General features: G+C 34.4%; 1 protein-coding gene across 1 annotated transcript in view; it reads right to left on the bottom strand.

Moving 5' to 3' along the window:
- GABRB1 (gamma-aminobutyric acid type A receptor subunit beta1) overlaps nt 1-19097 on the bottom strand; it is a gene marked incomplete at its 3' end in the record, with an annotated part of 379047 nt that overhangs the window by 236906 nt on the left and 123044 nt on the right. The window lies entirely within an intron of this gene.

The raw sequence follows: 19097 nt of genomic DNA, 5'->3' as shown, positions 1-19097 counted from the left end.
GCAAATTATACTCCATCTAGACCCCTGTATAATATTCATTCTGAACAATGAATCTCTGCTTCTTTTCACATTGGGTTCAAAAATATTTTTACTGTTTACTCAGAAACCATCTTGCAGTGATTGAAAGCCATTCTTTCTTATTAAATGACAAAGGTGTTCATTATTTAATATTAATCAAACACTATCTTTTTTAAAATCTAAAACCTTATAACATTTATAAAGCCACATGGTTATATGCAATTCTCTTCTCTCAATTTGTACCATACCATTTGCATCTTTTTCAAATCCTTAACTATTTGAGGATTAGAGCAAAACTTTAAGGAGAAAGATGAATTGAATAGATTCTTAGCTCTAGATTTCAAAACACTTTGATTTTAAGCTTTACCACATGTAGATTTGTGTAACTATAGGTGGCAAACATACTCTCCTATACCTCAGATGCTTTGTTTATAAAATGAAGATAAAATGGCATATTTTGCTTATTGTGAGCATCATGTGAGAAAATTTAAAATCAAGGTACTTTAAAAACTGTAACATGTTCAACAACAAAAACCCCACATTATCTTAAAAACAGTTAATTGCTCTGTACAGATTGGTATCATACTTTCAAACACTGAGTGCTCATAATCAATTATCATAATAGTTGCTATTTTAAATAGTTGTTAATGGAAGAATTAGTAGGCAGATAGATCCTGTTGACCAGGAAAATAAGCAATTTGTGATGATCAATTCCAAGTTTAGAGGTTGGGTTCTTGTTGTAATTCAGCCAGTGTAAAAAAAAAAAAAAAAAAGGTATAACTAGCCAATGTCAAGATATTGTAAACTTTGCCCTAGCGACTAGCACATTTACCAATGAAATACATGCTTCAGTAATCATAAGAATCCCTGTCAGCATCTAGGTTCCCATAAATACTACAAAGAGTCTCTCCCAATGAGACCTGATGAAATCCTTACTCCACCCTCCCGCCCATAAGTAAGGTTTTAATGTGCAGAGGGGAAAACATATAATCATAGAGTATAAAGGAGGATTATTTTGAAAATTGTTAAGAAAAGAGATTGCAAAAGCTCTATCCTTAGATACACAGAGGAGCTTGTGGAGGGGGCAAGGAAGATGGCGGATGCCTCACAGCAGCTCCTCACATCGGCCTTACCGTGGGGATACTGCTTCTCAGAGAGGTGAGTAACTAAGGAAACTCACTGAAAACTGTTAAAAAATGTTTGGAAAGATGCACAAAGTCAGAAACTTGAAGGTAGGACATAACAAGTTAGAGGAGCGCCAGCTCGGTGCCAGCGACGGCCAGGGTCAGTGCGCACAAAGGGGTGGCCAGCGGATAAAGAATTTTTTATTTTTAATTGGAAAACTGACTTGGGGAAACCTGTATATTAGAGAGGGAGGCTGAGTTTAACGTACAAAGAGTCGGTAGGGTAGTGGTTTACTATAAGGAAATCCAAAATTAGTGCCCTGAGAATGCTCCAGGTGTGGAAAACGAGCGGGCCCAAAGGCAGACACCACAGTTCTCTGGGGCGGGGGGGGGGGGGGACGTTGGGGACCACCTGGCAATAAAAGCGCCCCACAGTAATATGCTTCACTCACACCCCCCAAGGAAAACATCGCAGCTGGTACTGCCACTGCCGACAGAGCACCAAGAAGAGAAAAAGTCCCTAGTGCGCATGCGCCTAGTGGGAAACGTCTCCCACTCTACAGCTGCCGCTAGGGTCCATGCGAAGGCCAGACGGAAAATACTACCTCTGGTGCCACCACCGCACCAGGTGGTACTGCTGTCAGTGACAGAAAGTTGGGAACTTATGAAGGCAACTTAAATTTTTTTTTTTTTTCTAGAAGACACCTGAACCAAAGAGATTAAAATGAGCATAAAGAAAATTATACATGGACCGTTCAGGTTCTGGATCCCAAGGGAGGAATGCTACCTTCATTGCTGGCACTGTAGCGGACACACAGGCGCATCTGCACCCCTGGGGCAGATAAACTGGTATTTCATATGCATTGCAGTGAATCTGAGACCAGGAAGGCTATCTCTACACACCTTAGAAGTGGATTTACTAGAGGCCTTAGAAATTCTGATACCCTGCGGAGACTTGGACAACCTTCCAGCCATTTAGCAATCCAGGGTGTGGTTCAGTTGGCATACTCCTACACATAGAATTCCAAAGTTCAGTTGAGATTAAGCCTCAATTACTAGAATGTCCAATTTAAAACAGGACACCACCCCTGCCACAGAAACACACGATTTATTAGCACCCAAATTGTAATACTCCCACTGTAAACCAACACACTGAAAGCTGAGATCTCTTACAATCAACAGTATCTCCTAACCACAAGGACAGATAGCAGCCCTCTGATCCCAAGCCTATAAACCAAAAAACAACCAAGAGTTTCATCTCTGCCAACAGTTTTTTTGACCATCTCAATATAAACAAGTTCCTTATTTCTCAGCAAGATTTTGTCTTTTTTATCACTTGTTTTTTCTTTATCTGTACTCCTATTTTTATTCCACTTCTTATTATTTTTTTAAAATTATAACTATTTAAAAATGTTTTCCAAACATCATTTTATTGTATTGTATTAATTTTTACTTTTTTCTATTATGTATGATTATATATGATGTTTGTGGGTCTGTGTGTACTCACTGCACAGACAAATTTGAAAAAAAAATATACATATTCTTATAATTCTACTTCATATTAATTGCTTCCATCTATACTTGTTATTTAAACTCGACTTGTCTTAGGTGGGATTCAAGGAAATGTCTGTTCAAATTGATTTAATCTAATAGTTGCCAGTTTGCTCACATCACACCTTGGTTCTGGGTCCCTTTTAGCTGCTTAACTTTCCCTACTAACAGGCAAATCTTCCCATTCCCACTTCCTCTCTTTATTTTATTGGTTTCAGCAAATCTTTCATTACTGTTTCTTTACAGCTGACATCTGCTAATTATCTCCTGCCTCTTCTCTGTTTGCTTTTTAAAATATTTCATACTTTCTCCCACCTTCCCATTCTATTTTCTTTTTATTTAATAAACTATAATCCCATTGAATAATAGAATTAGATAGTTTATGCACTTCATACCTCATTCATGTTGACGTGATTATCAATACAGTGGACAACATAGTATACACTTGATGCCGAATGCCAGATCTAGTTTGCAGTTTTGTATTGTTAGCACTGATGTTAATTACTGACACCATCATTCCTACATAGGTGGAAATTAATGTTACAGACATCAAAGACTGTAACACTTATCTTTACACATCAGTTATTAACATTAGTGGAATTCTTAGCTCCTCCCTTCCTACCTCCAAGAGGGGCTGGAAAATGGTTAGGACATGTCAAGATTACAGAAGAGATACTCTACTGCTGAGAAATTCTTATGACCTAGCCAAACAACAGTGTATCTCACCCTACACCAGATCTAATCCCACCTGAGCCTAAATGAATCTTCAATTTATGGAATTGGGGAGAAAAACTTCCAAACAAAATCCAGACTCCAAAGAGAAACAACCAAATGGAAACTTCATGTTGCCCTGTCCTTAACATCTACTCATATATCAAAGGTAGAGAGAAATCAAAGAAAAATAAATAAATGTGTATGTATATTTATTTTTCTTGGATTTCTCTCTACTTTTGATACATGCACACACACACGTCTGTTTTTGATGTGTGTGTGTGTGTTTGCTACACACTTAAGGACACACCTATAAAAGAGGAAGGAGAATCCACCTCCACTGATGCAGAAGTCCAGAACCTCTGACAGGATAAGGAAACAGGCAAACAAATATCCCCCCAAACTCACAAACCCCCAACAAAGAATCCTACAGATAATGAATGGGATAATACTCCAAAGGAAGACTATTAAAAATTGATTATTAAAATGTTAAGTTAACTAAAAGAAGATCTGAGGGATGAATTAAAAGTGATAAAGGAGATTAAATACCGTTAAAATAAGAAATAGAAATGTTGAAAAGAAACCAATCAGAACTCTTGGAGATGAAAGACATAATTAATCAAATGAAGAATTTACTTGAAGGCATCACCAGCAGATTAGATTGTACAGAAAATAAAACCCCAGCCCTTGAAGACAGAACCTCAGGCATTGAAGGAAGATTCATGAATTTGAGTACACTTAACACTGTCAGGGGCTGCACTCCCCCTTAGCCTTGAGTAATGGGGTGTGGAACTGGAATTGCAAGCAGTGGGAGTCAGGTGGGCCTCACCTTCGCTAGGCAAGGAAGTGCAGCTCTGGGTGTGGACGTCATCCAGTAGGACTGGGCTACACCCCACTGTTTGCTGTAACACAATCTCTTGCCTTAATTGGGTGGAATTTTCTATCAAATGTCTTTCCCCTAAATAAAAACAGGGGTCCAGGGTGCCCTCATTCTCTTGCCTCTTGTCTCCCTTGTTCCCCTTGCCTTCCATCATGGGAGCTGACACCTGAGGTCTCAGAGCCATCCCTGACCCTGGAAAAAGGTATTTCTGTGTGGTCTGTTCGTTGCCAGCCCAATTCACATGGAGTGACCCTGACTTCATCACCTGCATGGAATGTGGGCAATAGAATACTAAAAAAGAGAAAGAATAATGGCACATGATCAGAATATACAAGAAATCTGGGACAGCATCAAGAGATCAAACCTGAGAATTATTTGGATAGAAGAGGATACAAGATAGAGATACAAGCTGAAGTCATTAAGAACATTTTCAATTAGCTCATCACAAAAAAAAATCTTTTCTGGTTTCAGAAATGAGTTAGACATACACACAGAGTAGAAATACAGGTCCCCAAATAGACCTGGTCTGAAGTAAAGTTCTTCAAGACATCATAATCAACACAGACACTAAAATCAAGGAGAACCTAGAATGAGCTGTTCCAAATTCTAAGAGAAAATAATTGCCAACCAACATTGCTATACCCAGTAACAGTCTCTTTCATCTTCAATGGGAAACAGAAAATGTCTATGACAAAGGTAAACTGAAAGAATACATAGCAGCCAAACCAGCACTACAAAGAATCCTTGAAGATAAATTGCACACAGACAAACCCAAAAACAAAATCCAAAATTCCCAAGTAAATGAAAATCAACAGAAGACTATCAGCTAAATTAGAATCAAAGCAGAACTAAATGTAACAAAACATCAAAATGCCAGTACACTACAAACTCATATCCATAATAACACTGAATATAAATGATCTCAACTTCCCAATTAAAAGACATAGACTAGCAGAATGGATCAAAAAGCAAGATTCAACTCTATGATTTTTGCAAGAGACTTATTTCATAAGCAAAGACACTCACAGGCTGAAGATATAAAGATGGAAAAAATATCTCATGCAAATGGAGTTCAAAAACAAGCTGGCATAGCTATTGTCATATTTAACAAATCTGACTTTAAGCAAAAACTATCTTAGAAGAGATAAAGAAGGCCATTACATTCCTGGTAAAGGGAATAATCTAACAAGAAGATATAAGGATAGTAAATATATATTCCCCAGATATCAATTCACCTAGTTACATTTTAAACAAATACTCCTTGACATTAAATCCCAGACAGATTCCAATACAATAATACTGGATTATTTCAACATACCCTTATAGCCAATAGACAGATCATGAAACCATACAATCAATAAAGATATATCCAACCTAATAATACTATAATTAAAATGGACCTAATAGATGTATACAGAATATTTCACTACAAATTATCTGCATTTACCTTGTTCCCAGAAGCTATGGAAACTTTTCCAAAATAAACCATATAAATACCAAAAGATAGATATAATCCATTTATCCTATCAGAACATAATGGAATGAAACTAGAAATCAACAGCAAAAAAATAATAGAAATCACATAAATCCTTGGAGAGTACTCTTTAATGAAGAAACAAATAGGAAATGAAGAAAAGATCAAGAAATTCTTACAAACAAATTAAAACAAAACTATCACATATCAAACTCTTTGAGACAGCATGAAAACAGTACTGAGGAAAATTCTTTGCATTGATTGCCTACATTTAAAAAAAAAAGTAGAGAGATCCCAATAAATAATCTTATGATCTACTTCAAAGCCTTAGACAAAGAAAAAAATAACTCCAAATACAGTAGAAGACAAGAAACACTAATAATCAAAGCCAAAATTAGTCAAATTGAGAATAAAAAAAACAATACACAGATTTGATTCTTTGAAAATGGTAAATAATATTGATAAACCCTTAGCCAAATTAACCAAAAGAAAGAGAAAAAACACAAATCAACAAGATTAGAGATTAAAAAGGAAACTACTACAGACACTTCTGAAATCCAGAAGATCATTAGAAACTATTTTATAAACTGCAAAATCTAGACCCATATGACTTGCTCAAACTAAACCAGGAAGTTATAGAAAAAAAATAAACAGACCAATATCAAGTAATGAAAATGAAACTGAAATTAAAGCCTGCCTACAAAGTAAAGTTCAGAAACAGACCTATAAAGAAGACTAACCCCATTCTTTCTCAACTTATTCCATGAAATTGAAAGGTAGGAAACACTGCCAAACACATTCTATAGAGTCAAACAGACAAATAGCCATCTAGGAAAAAATATAAACCATTATTCCTGATAAACATAAATTCAAAAACTTTTTAAAATATTAACAATCCACATTCAAAAATATGAACATAAAACATAATTGAATGGGCTTCATCCCAGGAATGCAAAGCTGGTTCAACATACAAAAATCAGAAAAGGTAATTCATCACTTAAGTAAACTTAAAAACAAGAATCATATGATCATCTCAATAGATGCAGAAAAGTTCTTTGATAAAATACAGTGTACATTCATGTTAGAAACACTGGAGAAACTAGAGATAGAAGAAACTTACCTCAATTATAAACACAATATATGACATAGCCAACATTACAGTAAATGAGGAAAACTGAAAACTTTTCCTCTATAATTAGAAACAAGAAAAGGATGTCCACTCTTACCACTTCATTATAATTCTTGAAACTTTATCCAGGGCAATCAGGCAAAAGGAGGAAATTAAGGGGATAAATATGGAAAAGAAGAAATCAAATTATCACTGTTTGCTGATGATATGATCCTGCATCTAGAATACCCCCAAAAATGTCACCAGAAGATTTCTAAAGCTGAGAAATCAATTTAGCAAAGTAGCAAAATACAAGAAAATACAGTCATAAATCAATACCTTTTCTTTATTCCAACAGTGATTCAGCTAAGAAATAAATCAAGGAAACCATCCTCTTCACAATAACCTCAAAAAAGAAAAGAAAAAAAAAGCTGGGAATTAATCTAACCAAGACGCTGAAAGATCTCTACTATGAAAACTTTAGAACTGAAGAAAGAATCAATGAGGAATCCAGAAGATAGATAGACCTTCCTTGTTCTTGGATAGGCAGAATTAATATTGTCAAAATGACCAGAGTACCAAAAGAAATATACACATTCAATGAAACCTCCATCATAATACCAATGACATTCTTCACAGAACTAGAAAAAATAGTCCTAAAATAATTTGGAAGAATAAGAGACCCACTATAACCAAAGCAATTCTGAATAAGAAAAATGATGCTGGAGGCATCACAATTCCTGACCTCAAATAACACTCAGAGATATAGTAGCAAAAACAGCATGGTAATGCCATCAAAATAGATAGGAAGACTAATGGAATAGAATTGAAAATACAGAGACAAACTCAAATATTTACAGCCATCTGATATTTGACAAAGGTGCCAATATATATATTTTTGGGAAAAAGCCTTTTTTAGTGAATGGTGCTGAGAATACTGAATATCCATACATAGAAAAATAAATTTAGATCCCTATAATTTACCTTACAAAAAAGTCAAATCAAAATATACTAAAGACTTAGAAACTAGGCCAAAAAACTTGCAACTGCTAGAAGAAAACATAGGGTTAACACGCAACCATGTAAGTTTGGGAACCAGCTTCTTCAATATTTTTCCTAAAGCTAAAAGAAATAAAATCAAGAATAAATCAGTGGGATGCAATCAACTTAAAAATCTTTCACACAGCAAAGGAAAAGATTAAGAGAATGAAGAGAGAGAACCTATAGAATGGAAGAATATCTTTGAGAGCTACTTCTCTGACAGAGGATTACATATCTAAAATATATAAAGAACTCAAAAACTCAATGCAAAAAAAAGAAAAGAAAAACATGAAACCCAATTAATAAATTGGCATAAGAACTAAACAGAAATTTCTCAAAAGAAGACACAAAAAGCGCCAAGAAATATATGAGAAAATGTGCAGCATTTCTAGCAATCAGGGAAATGCAAATCAAAACTGCACTAAGATTTCACCTCACTCCATTGAGAATGGCAATTAACAAGAACACTAATATTGGTAAATAATATATACAATTTTAAATTATTGGTGGGACTGCAAATTAGTAAAACCACTCTGGAAAGCAGTATGGAGATTCCTCAAAAAACTAGAAAGGGAACCACCATATGACCCAGCTCTCCCACTCTCAGTATTTATCAAAAATTCTAAAATCAGCATACTGTAAGCAATACATCCACTTCAATGTTTATAGCAGTATAATTCACAACAGCCAAATTATGGGATCAACCCAGATACCATCAACAGAACAATGAGTTAAGAAAATGTGGTATGTATACACACAATGGAGTTTTACTCAGCCATAAAGAAGAATGAAATAATGGCATTTTCTAATAAATAGATGGAAATGGAGAAAATCACGCTAAGTGACATAGCCAGACTCACAAATTCAAGGGCTGAGTGTTTTCTCATATGTGGAAGCTAGAGCAAAATAAGGGAAAGAAGGTGGTTGGAGAAGGGATTAGATATCATAAATATAGATTAGTGGAGTAGAATAAGGAGAATGAGAGTGAGTATGGAAGGGAAAGGGGAAGAAATGTGAAATGAATTTAACAAATTCATTTTATATTCACACATAATAGGACCAAAGGGAATTTCACCTTTGTGTGTGTGTGTGTGTGTATGTATGTATGTGTGTGTATACACACACACACACACACACACATATAACAAAAGAAGTTTATTAGAGTTGAGAAGGGAGGAGAGGGGGAGGGTGGAGGTGAGGAAAAGGGGAGGAATGGTAATTGAAAATCAAATCCCTTCCATGTGTGATTTTTCAAAATGAACTATCAAAATTATAATGCTGTAATATTAAAAAGTATGTGAAGTAATATATATATATATATATATATATATATATATATATATATATTAGTTAGCTAAATTTGGCTATTCCACAATATAAATGTATTTCAAAACATCATGTTATACATGATAAATGTATAAAATTGTATTTGTCCATTAAAAATAATGCAAAGTAATACTTTAAGAATAAATGCTGCAATTAAAGTGACATTTGTAAACAATAGGGAATGGAAAAGTCAAATAACATAAATATGAGATAAACATGAATAACTTCTGCATAGATATGTGTGTGTATGTACACGTGTGTGTGTGTGTGTGTGTGTGTGTGTGTGTGTAGACTTTTCCCCTCCCCTTGCTGGATATCATTCCCCCAGTCACTGTTAACAAATAAAGAACTATATTTATGTGGCGAGATCTTTGCTATACATAATTCATTTTCTTTTAAATAAATATTGAATAAAAATCACATCGTGGATGTAGAATAAATCAGTAATTTATTCAATTTTCAATAATAAATAATCCAGTAATCTAGTGTGTAGTATCTAGAAGTGAGTGATATGGAACAAACATCATTCAAATCTGTTCTTTTTGTGCATTTCTAGACTTAGTAGCCTAATATAGTCCCTGATTCTATGTCAAATTGAAATGTGGATATGTAAAATTATGAACCTTAACCTTTTTGAAGACAATGATGATTACAGTAATAATGATGGCTATATGGAAAGACCTGCAATACAGCAGTATCTCCTTTCTCTACTACTTATATCATACCCACTCATGATAATATTCTCTTTCTCCTGCAGTGTGGTTTTCATAGCCCTCTTGTATCTATTATCACTTTTTGTTCACACAGAAAACTTGTGAGATCAGCTAATTCTCCTGGAGAGAAAATTCATGATTTCATGTCAGAGAAACTATTTACTGTGTTTTAGAAAAATTATTCTTCCTATATTCACTTTAATATAAATGATACCAGTGACATCTGAATGTAATAAAGCCTATGACCTCATTTTGGTGTGTCCAAAATTTTAAGAAAGGCTTAAAATTGCTGTATTTTGTTCTGTCATATGACAAGTTTTCTATTAATTCTAATTAATCAAAAGTTCAAGCACTCTAAAGAGGATAGAAGATTTCCAGAAAGAAATTGTTGCTCTTTGGCCAAGACAATTAAAATCACTTTTCATCCAGGTATATGCCTGGAACTATTACAGAGTACCCAACCAGTTTTCTCAAGTGTGCCAGCTACTCCTTGACAGGAAGAGTGACATATTTAGAAACTATGGCCCATTGGGTATTCTCTGACACTGAGGTAAATTAATGGGATTAACAGATATGAGATTGTTAATGAAATTGGTTAGGCTAATTCAGGCATGAGAGGACTTGATTCCCTGAGGAAAAGTGAGAAAGGGGATACCAAATTGGTAGTGCTCAATGAAACTCCAGCAGAATATATTTTACAATCTAAGTGTGCAGTAAGGGCCGAGAAAATAGTTACATTAAGTAGAATTAATTCTTTTGGAAATATAAAGGTAACATTCCTTTTAGATCTGTATTAGAAGTCAGAGTGATTTTGCCCTCCAGAGTACATTAACAATGCCTAAAGACAGTCCTGGTTATTACACTAGGGTAGAGGTGGTGGCTTGCTAGTAAGTAAAGAGCAGTTATGCTACTCAATAGACTGCAGGGCACAGCGCAGTCCTTGTAACAGAGAACTGGCTGGTTCACAATGCCTATAATTGAGAAACTCTGCCTCTTTGTCAGGGTTGAGATATTCTGCCTTATGTGAAATTTCCTTCTTATAAATACCAGGAAAATATTTAAAAATCTTTTACCATTATTTTTTATGAATGGTGTAATTCATAAAAACATTATTTGTTTTATGTTGACTTGTTTACTCTAAGCTTTTAACATATCCTTCAAAACTCTGTGCTAGGTAATGCTGACACAGTTGGTTAAATCATGTTCTAATTTACCAGGAGATATTTGATAGAAGGCCAGGCACCTGTAATCCCAGAAGCTTGGGAGGCTGAGGCAGGAGGGTCGCAAATTCAAAGCCAGCCAACCTCAGCAATTTGGTAAAGCCCTAAGAAACTTAGTAAAACTGTGTCTCAAAATAAAAAAAATAAAAAGGGCTGGAGATGTGGCTCAATGGGTAAGTCTCCCACTGGATTTAATCCCTGGTACCAGAAGAGAGAGAGAGAGAGAGAGAGAGAGAGAGAGAGAGAGAGAGAGAATAAGGAGAAGGAAAAATAATTATTTTATAAAAATCCATTGCCTTATTGTTTTAGAATAGGGAAAAATGTTACATCTTGTAGGCAAAAATATTGAGGTATGCATTTTACCAGAATGAGCTCTAGGAAGACTTCACCGTGGCTGGAAAAATAAGAGTCTTATTACCTACATTTGCAACTAGCACACATCTCAGATGATGTTAACAAAGAAGCAATATATTACTTTAATGTGTAGTACTATTGCATCCATACAAAAGGATCATATTAATCAATCTCTACTTTTCAAACTGTTCTCAATTTTATATATATATATATATATATATATATATATATATATATATATATAAAATATACACGCACACACATATATATATATGTTTGGGACCAAAGCCAAGGCCCTGGCTCACATTTATGTGTTATTTTCTTCTACTTTAGTACACATTAGAATAGCACAAATCCATGTTCCCTGTGAAAATTCATGCCAGCTTAATTGAGCTCTGAGATCTGTTCTTTTCCAAGCTAAGTTTACTTTCCCTGAAAGATCAGTTGTGGTAGAGCTGTACATCGTTTCCTCCTACTTCAGCAATCTCTGCTGAGAGTACTCTGCCTATAGCTCCTAATAATTGAGCATTGCCATATTCTATATCGTGGGGCCCTGCTCTTCTCCCACTTGGGAATGGAGAATAGATAGCTAACTGAAGAACAGTTAGCCACAGACAGAAAACATGTGCCCTAATCAAAAAGATGGGATTGACCAATCAGAGTCCTCCCCAAGATATTTGCTCTTGGGCATGGAATATGAGACAGGAGCTGTGAGACAAAGCACAGAGGTTATGACATAGAATTAGGACTGCACTGCTATTGTGAGAGACGAGAGAGTAGGAATAAAGAGAAAACAGCCTATAGTAGAAAAAAAAAGAAAACAAAGATGCATAAAATGGACATAAAATCCAGAGTTCATTTTTAGAGAATGAGGTCTGGACATTTTCAATGCTTCAGCTTCGTATGATCCCATTGTATCATTATATCTAATCCTACTTTCCTTAGGTCAATTTGAACCAATCTTTATTTTCTCCAACCAGAAAAAGCCATAATACTGATGCTGATCATTCTATCTATATTATGATATAAATATAGATCATAAGCAATAATTATGTGTATTAAAGCCAATAAAACTTTAAACTATTGAATTGATTCATCTCCCTGAACTCAAAACAGGGAAGGATTTGAGACCCAAATACATTTAATAACTTTAAAATAAGATATACATGCATATTTGGATTTGGTTTTGTTTATTAATTGGAAAAGCAAGGAGAGATAAGGAATATATATTTACTTCCTATTAAAACTATAATTGAAATGAGCCACAAAACACCTGCTATTTAAAAAAAATATTTTGCATACTAGTGTAACCATGAAGTACATGAAGTGGAAGAAAGTCATCTTTTTTTCTTTAATTTTTATTGTTTTAATTAGTTACATATGCCAGTAGAGTGCATTTATGCACTTTGATATATCATTATATAATTGGGATATAATTTCTTGTTTTTCTGAGTGTACATGTTACAGAATCATATTGGTCATGCAGTCACATATATACATACAGTAATAATGTCTGTTTCATTCTACTATCTTTTCTATGCCCACATCCCTTCCCCTCCCTCCTATCACTTCCCTCTACCTAATCTAAGGTAATGCTATTCTTCCCTAGTGCCCCCAGCCTTATTGTGAATTAGTACCCACATATTAGAAAAAGCATTTGGCCTTTGGTTTTTTAGGATTGGCTTATTTTGCTTAGCATGATATTCTCCAACTTCAACCATTTACTGGCAAATGCCATAATTTTACTCTTCTTTAAAGCTGATTAATATTCCATTGAGTATATATACCACATTTTTTAATCCATTCATCTATTGAGGGACACCTAGGTTGATTCCATAGTCTAGCTATTGTGAGTTGAGCTGCTATAAACATTGATTGGCTGCGTCACTATAGTATGCTAATTTTTTTCATAGAAATAGAAATAGAAAATCATGAAATTTATTTGGAAAAATAAGAGACCCAGAATAGCTAAAGCAATCCATAGCAAGAAAAATGAAGCAGGAGGCATCACAATGCCAGATCTTAAACTATACTAGAGATATAGTAATAAGAACGGCATGATATTGGCACCAAAATAGACTTTTAGACCAGTGGTACAGAATAGAGGACATAGAGACAAACCCACACAAATAGGGTTATCTCATACTAGACAAGGGTGCCAAAAACATTCACTGGAGAAAAGATAGCCTATTCAACAAATGGTGCTGGCAAAACTGGAAATCTACATGTAGCAAAATGAAATTAAACCTCTATCTCTCACTCTGCACTAAAATCAACTCAAAGTTGACTTAGGCACTAAAACAGAGACCCTGCAGCTAGAAGAAAAAATAGGCCCAAATCTTCACCACATCAGCCTAGGATCTGATTTCCTTAATAAGACTCCTAGAGCACAAGAAGTAAAATCAAGAATTAATAAATGGGATGGATTAAAATTAAAAAGCTTTTCCTCAGCAAAGGAAACAGTTAATAAACTGAGGAGAGAGCCTAACGATTGGGAGAAAATCTTCACCATATGCACCTCTGATAAAGCATTAATCTCTAGGATATATAAAGAACTCAAAAAACTTAACACCAAAAAAACAAATAACCCAATCAATAACTGGGCTAAGGAACTGAACAGACTCTTCACAGAAGAAGATACACAATCAATCAACAAATATATGAAAAAAATGTTCAACATCTCTAGCAATTAGAGAAATGTAAATTAAAACTACTCTAAGATTTCATGTCACTCCTGTCAGAATGGCCATCATCAAGAATACAGGCAACAATAAATGTTGGCGAGGATGTGATGAAAAAGGAACACTCATACATTGCTGGTGGGATTGCAAATTGGTGCAACCACTATGGAAAGCAGTATGGAGATTCCTCAGAAAATTGGGAATGGAACCACCATGTGACCCAGCTATCCCACTCCTTGGATTATACTCAAAGGAAAGTCATCTTTTTATCTGTAGGTTTGCCATTAATTTTTGATCTTTTATCTTTACATCATCTAATGTTAACTACTGATGTTTCTTATACTGATTCCTTGGCCATGTTTTGTTATAATACCTTTAAAATACGTGAATGCTTTATTACATTACTGTCAGAACTCATGTCTTCACTTATTATTGATTCTTCTCACAAACCACAGCCTAGTGTGTGCCTCAGGAAACATAATCTTCTTTTACCTTTGTCTCATCCTAAAGAGCCCCATATGGTTTATCCATCCGTGTAGTCAGACATTGTGTCAGTCTTGTGTTATGTTCTGAAAATGTTTAGAATTAATCAACTCAGTGAGTAAACAAAAATATTTAGAGTTTTTATCCTATACCAAATGAGAATCATCTAAGGAAATCACAAGGAGCATATGTCATGCATATGGCATTGACATGCCAGCTCAAGTCTGTACTTGTGTTCCAATGCGGAGATCTGCATGAGACTCACCACATGAAACTCTGAGGTTGTACAAATAAAGGGATTTCAGCATTTGTAATCTGATGCTTTCTCTACAAATTATAAAGATTCATTTTTATTAGAAATGTAAAGCCCGATTTTAAGTTTTAGAATCCAATTTCTAAAAATGGTTTGGATAAAATTGATTTCCCAGAGTGACAGATTAAATGCTTTATATTCTAGAATCTAAATAATCAGAAGCTCAAAAATCAGAGTCATTTCTATGATAAGACATATTGATTGAAATGTTTGACTTGAATCAAAGAAAATTTTCTAGAAACTTAGATTCAAAAGACCTTAGGTTAATTAGAACTAATAATCTATTCTGTCAACATCTAATGGCTGTTTGCTACATTAGAGAGTTGTACTATGCCAGATGCTAAGAAGGAAAAGCTGACTAATATACATTCCCTGCCTCAAGGAAGTCATAGACTAGTAGGAGAGACAGGATTTTTTATTTTCAAGATTCTCAGTTCTTCATTACCTGCTCTCTGCCTAAAGTCCTTCCACTTCAACACATGAAGAACTCAAAGTGGTTCCATTATTTTCTTTCCATTGGCATTTGTCTAATAAAGAGACAAGTCTACTGAGTTTAACTAGCTCTTGAGAATAAATAAGTCAGAATTGACTTAGCACTGAATGGGGGGAAAGAAAAATGTGTGAGATATTGAGAGCAACACTTGGTAACCTTTTAAGATGGAAAATTAAGGAGAAGGAGCATCAGAAGGGCCACCAGGTTTCTGACATGAGGAGGGAGATAGGTTACAATAAGAGTTAAAAATTAGGGACTAAAGATGACTAACATATTTTGGATAAGTTTACATCATAGCTGTCAGTAACACTTGCATATAGAGGTGCCAAATAAGTAGTTCTGTTTCAGAATATAGAAAGAGAGGGCTCAAGGAGAAGCACAGCTGTGGGACCTGTATGTGGTGTGTGAAGTTATGGGAATGGAGTAGCTCACCTTGTGGACAGTCTGAGTTCACAAGAGGTTAGAACTCCTGAAAAAATCTGATTTTAGGAGTAGTCTCTGACATTGTTGAGCTCCCATAACACTCTTCTCCTACTTTTGATTGTAGCATTTACCACATAATTTCATAATACTTTCTCAGTCCCACTAGATTTTGAGTTCTTTAAGGGCAAAAGTCCATATTTTTGTGCACTATCACAGTACATGATTAAATGAGTTAGTCAAGTGTGAATTAACTAGTGCATTGTGTTTCGGTCACTTATATCAGCACTAAGTGTGCTGGTGCTAAATCATTTTATTGTGTTCGAATTTTTTCGAAAAATTGGTTATCATTAAATAACATTCATGGGGACTTAAAGATAGCTAAAATAATTAATAATCCAACATTTCCATTCTCTAGCAACTCAAGATGAAGGAATTGATAATTCCTGCTAAAATCGGGAATTACTTCTAAAAGATAGTAAAAGCATATAGACAAATTTACTCTTTAGAAATAAATTAATAAATTTCTATATAATATTAATAGATGTATTTCTGATTGTATCAAAATTTCATTGATGTTTCAGCACTAACTCTCATGATTTTGGAAATATAAACTACTTATTCTAAAGCTTTAAAAATTGATCTAAAGATATTGTGTCCACCTATAACTAAAAAATAAATATTTAAAAAAATGATCTATAGTCTGAAATTTGAAGACTCATGAGTTGATCAGTATTCAAAATAATCAAGTATTAAATTGGTGATTTATTCATTAGAAGAATGATTCATAAACTTTACTGACATTTAAAACCACGTAATTGGATATGATATACCAAGTTTTTTTTTAAGGTCCTTAGTTCCAGAGATTTATAGAAAATTAGTGTTTTCATTTTCCTCAATATCTAAATAAAAGCAGAAATGAAATTGGATACATTGGAGATGTGGTGGAATATTCAGAATGTGCTGGATGTGGTGGTGTTGACTGATCATTCTTAGCTGGACTATAAATATATGACCAGAATGATAACCAGTATGTGATATGCGTGGATACACAAGAAATCCATGGTAGTTATGAAGTGAACTAAGCTGAGAAAGAGCATGAAGATCAGAATTAAATCAAGATTCTAAATGCCAGTGGCATGGGAGACTGAGGGGCAGGAGGATCATGAGTTCAAAGCCAGCCTCAGCAATGGCGAGGCACTAAGCAACTCAGTGAGACCCTGTCTATAAATAAAATACAAAATAGGGCTGGGGATGTGGCTTAGTGGTTGGGTGCCTCTGAGTTCAATCCCCAGTATTAAAAAAAAAAGATTCTATAAAACCCCACATTACTTAAAAGAGATGAAAAAAGTCATGTATCATTTTCTAGACCAGGAAGGCATTTGTGTGTCTGTGTGTGTTTGTTTTATGATCTTGTGATAGTACAGAGCTTTGGAAGGAGCAGTCTATAGCAAGGAATCTAGGACTAATATCAGTTTGTTGTAGGAGGATGGGGTTTTTAGAAATTTTAACTTAAATTTCATAGGGTAAAAAAGCAGGACTTGTTATGGGGCAGGTAATATCCCTTCCAAGAATTATGTAGTGCTGATATCTCTTAGAGCTTTCAGATACTTTTCCAGGAAGGAATCCATTAGGCATACTGAAAAATCTTAATTTAAGAGTTTCTAACAGGAAGATAGATTTTTATCAAACTATCATTAAATTATCATCCTAAAGAGATTGTGGATAACAGTCTCTGGGGAATTCTCAAAATAAGTAACCAGATCACAATGCTCAATGTCAACTATATCATGCCCACCCTCTTGCCCTGCACTCTCTCTGTACCACTTTTTATTTTTTAAAAGTATGATATTCAGAGGCAGTCACTATTAGTATCCATTGGCCTTTTCTTTCTTTCTACAATAAAAAAGATCATTCTACCTTTACTACTTTTTATCACAGGCATCATTACTTTTTCTCCATAGCTATTTATTTATTCATTTGTCTGTTTATTGCTTATAACCTCTCCTCTACCATTCTACTTTCTTCTCCTGAATAATTAATAACTTGGTGGGTAAACTTTTATATGTTTGCCATACTTATAAAATTACATAGGAAGATATATTAATATTTAGATGATATTTTGTCATTTTTGAAAAATGTCATGTTGTTATATTCACGTTTATGTATCCTCCTTAATTATGGAGGATGGAAATTCCTGCAAATCAATTATTAGAGATATAAATCATCTATTTAATGGCTACATGTATGATATTCAATCATTACATTATTAATGGTTATTGAAGTTGTTTTAGGTGTTTTTACAACTAAAATAATGAGAATATAGGAAAGAATATGAGAACTACATACACACATATGATTACATATACATACACATGATTCTCATATTTATATATGTGATTCTAATATTATTTCTCAGCTCAGCTCCATTGATTGCTAATTTGAATTTCTTTAGTTATCATGCCTGCCCAAGAAGCAATACAAAATGAATATCAAAATTATGTGTGTGCGTGCTTGTGTGTGTGTGTGCACGTGTGTTTATCATAAGTATTGCTGCTTTATTGCACCTTTTTTTTAAGGCCATGCTCAGGAGCTTAATATGATAATTTGCTAATGTAAATAAAAATAAAACCATAGGCTGCTCCTTTGAAATCATCATTGATGATGATTGAACTCAACCCAAATATATAAAGAGCATCAAATAGGGCCTTAAAGTCAGATTTTCAAAACTGAAGAGCTTCATTAATATTCATATGGGCCATTTCCAGTGGCTCAAACTCATTGAGCATCTGTTCAAACTTCTGTTTGTCTTTGACGGAGTCTGTCTATAAGCATCATGACAAAACTTTCTGGGCAGAAGGATCTTGGAAACTTTATACCATATAATGAGAAAAAAGAAGAGAGGAAGAAAACTGGGAATTTCTTCATGAGTGAATTCTCAAGCTGACAATTCTGATAAATTTAATTTCCTTCTCATTTAGCTCTAATCATCTGTACCAAACATACACACCTAAGTACAATAAAGATATAGACTTGTCCCAACTAGGGATAAAGCTTTCATGATAGCATGCTGAAACAAATTGGGCTATCAGCTAAGTCTTTGGTTAAAACAGACATTCAATGTAATAATGAGATGGGGCATTAGAAATTAGGAGACTTGGAGTCTAATTAAGACTCATTGATTATT

This window comes from Spermophilus citellus, assembly GCF_964194105.1.
Source record: "Spermophilus citellus genome assembly, chromosome: 8".
In the NCBI taxonomy this organism is placed as follows: domain Eukaryota; kingdom Metazoa; phylum Chordata; class Mammalia; order Rodentia; family Sciuridae; genus Spermophilus; species Spermophilus citellus.
The sequence above is the reverse complement of the archived record's forward strand: the minus strand, read 5'-3'. Positions and strand labels throughout refer to the sequence as shown.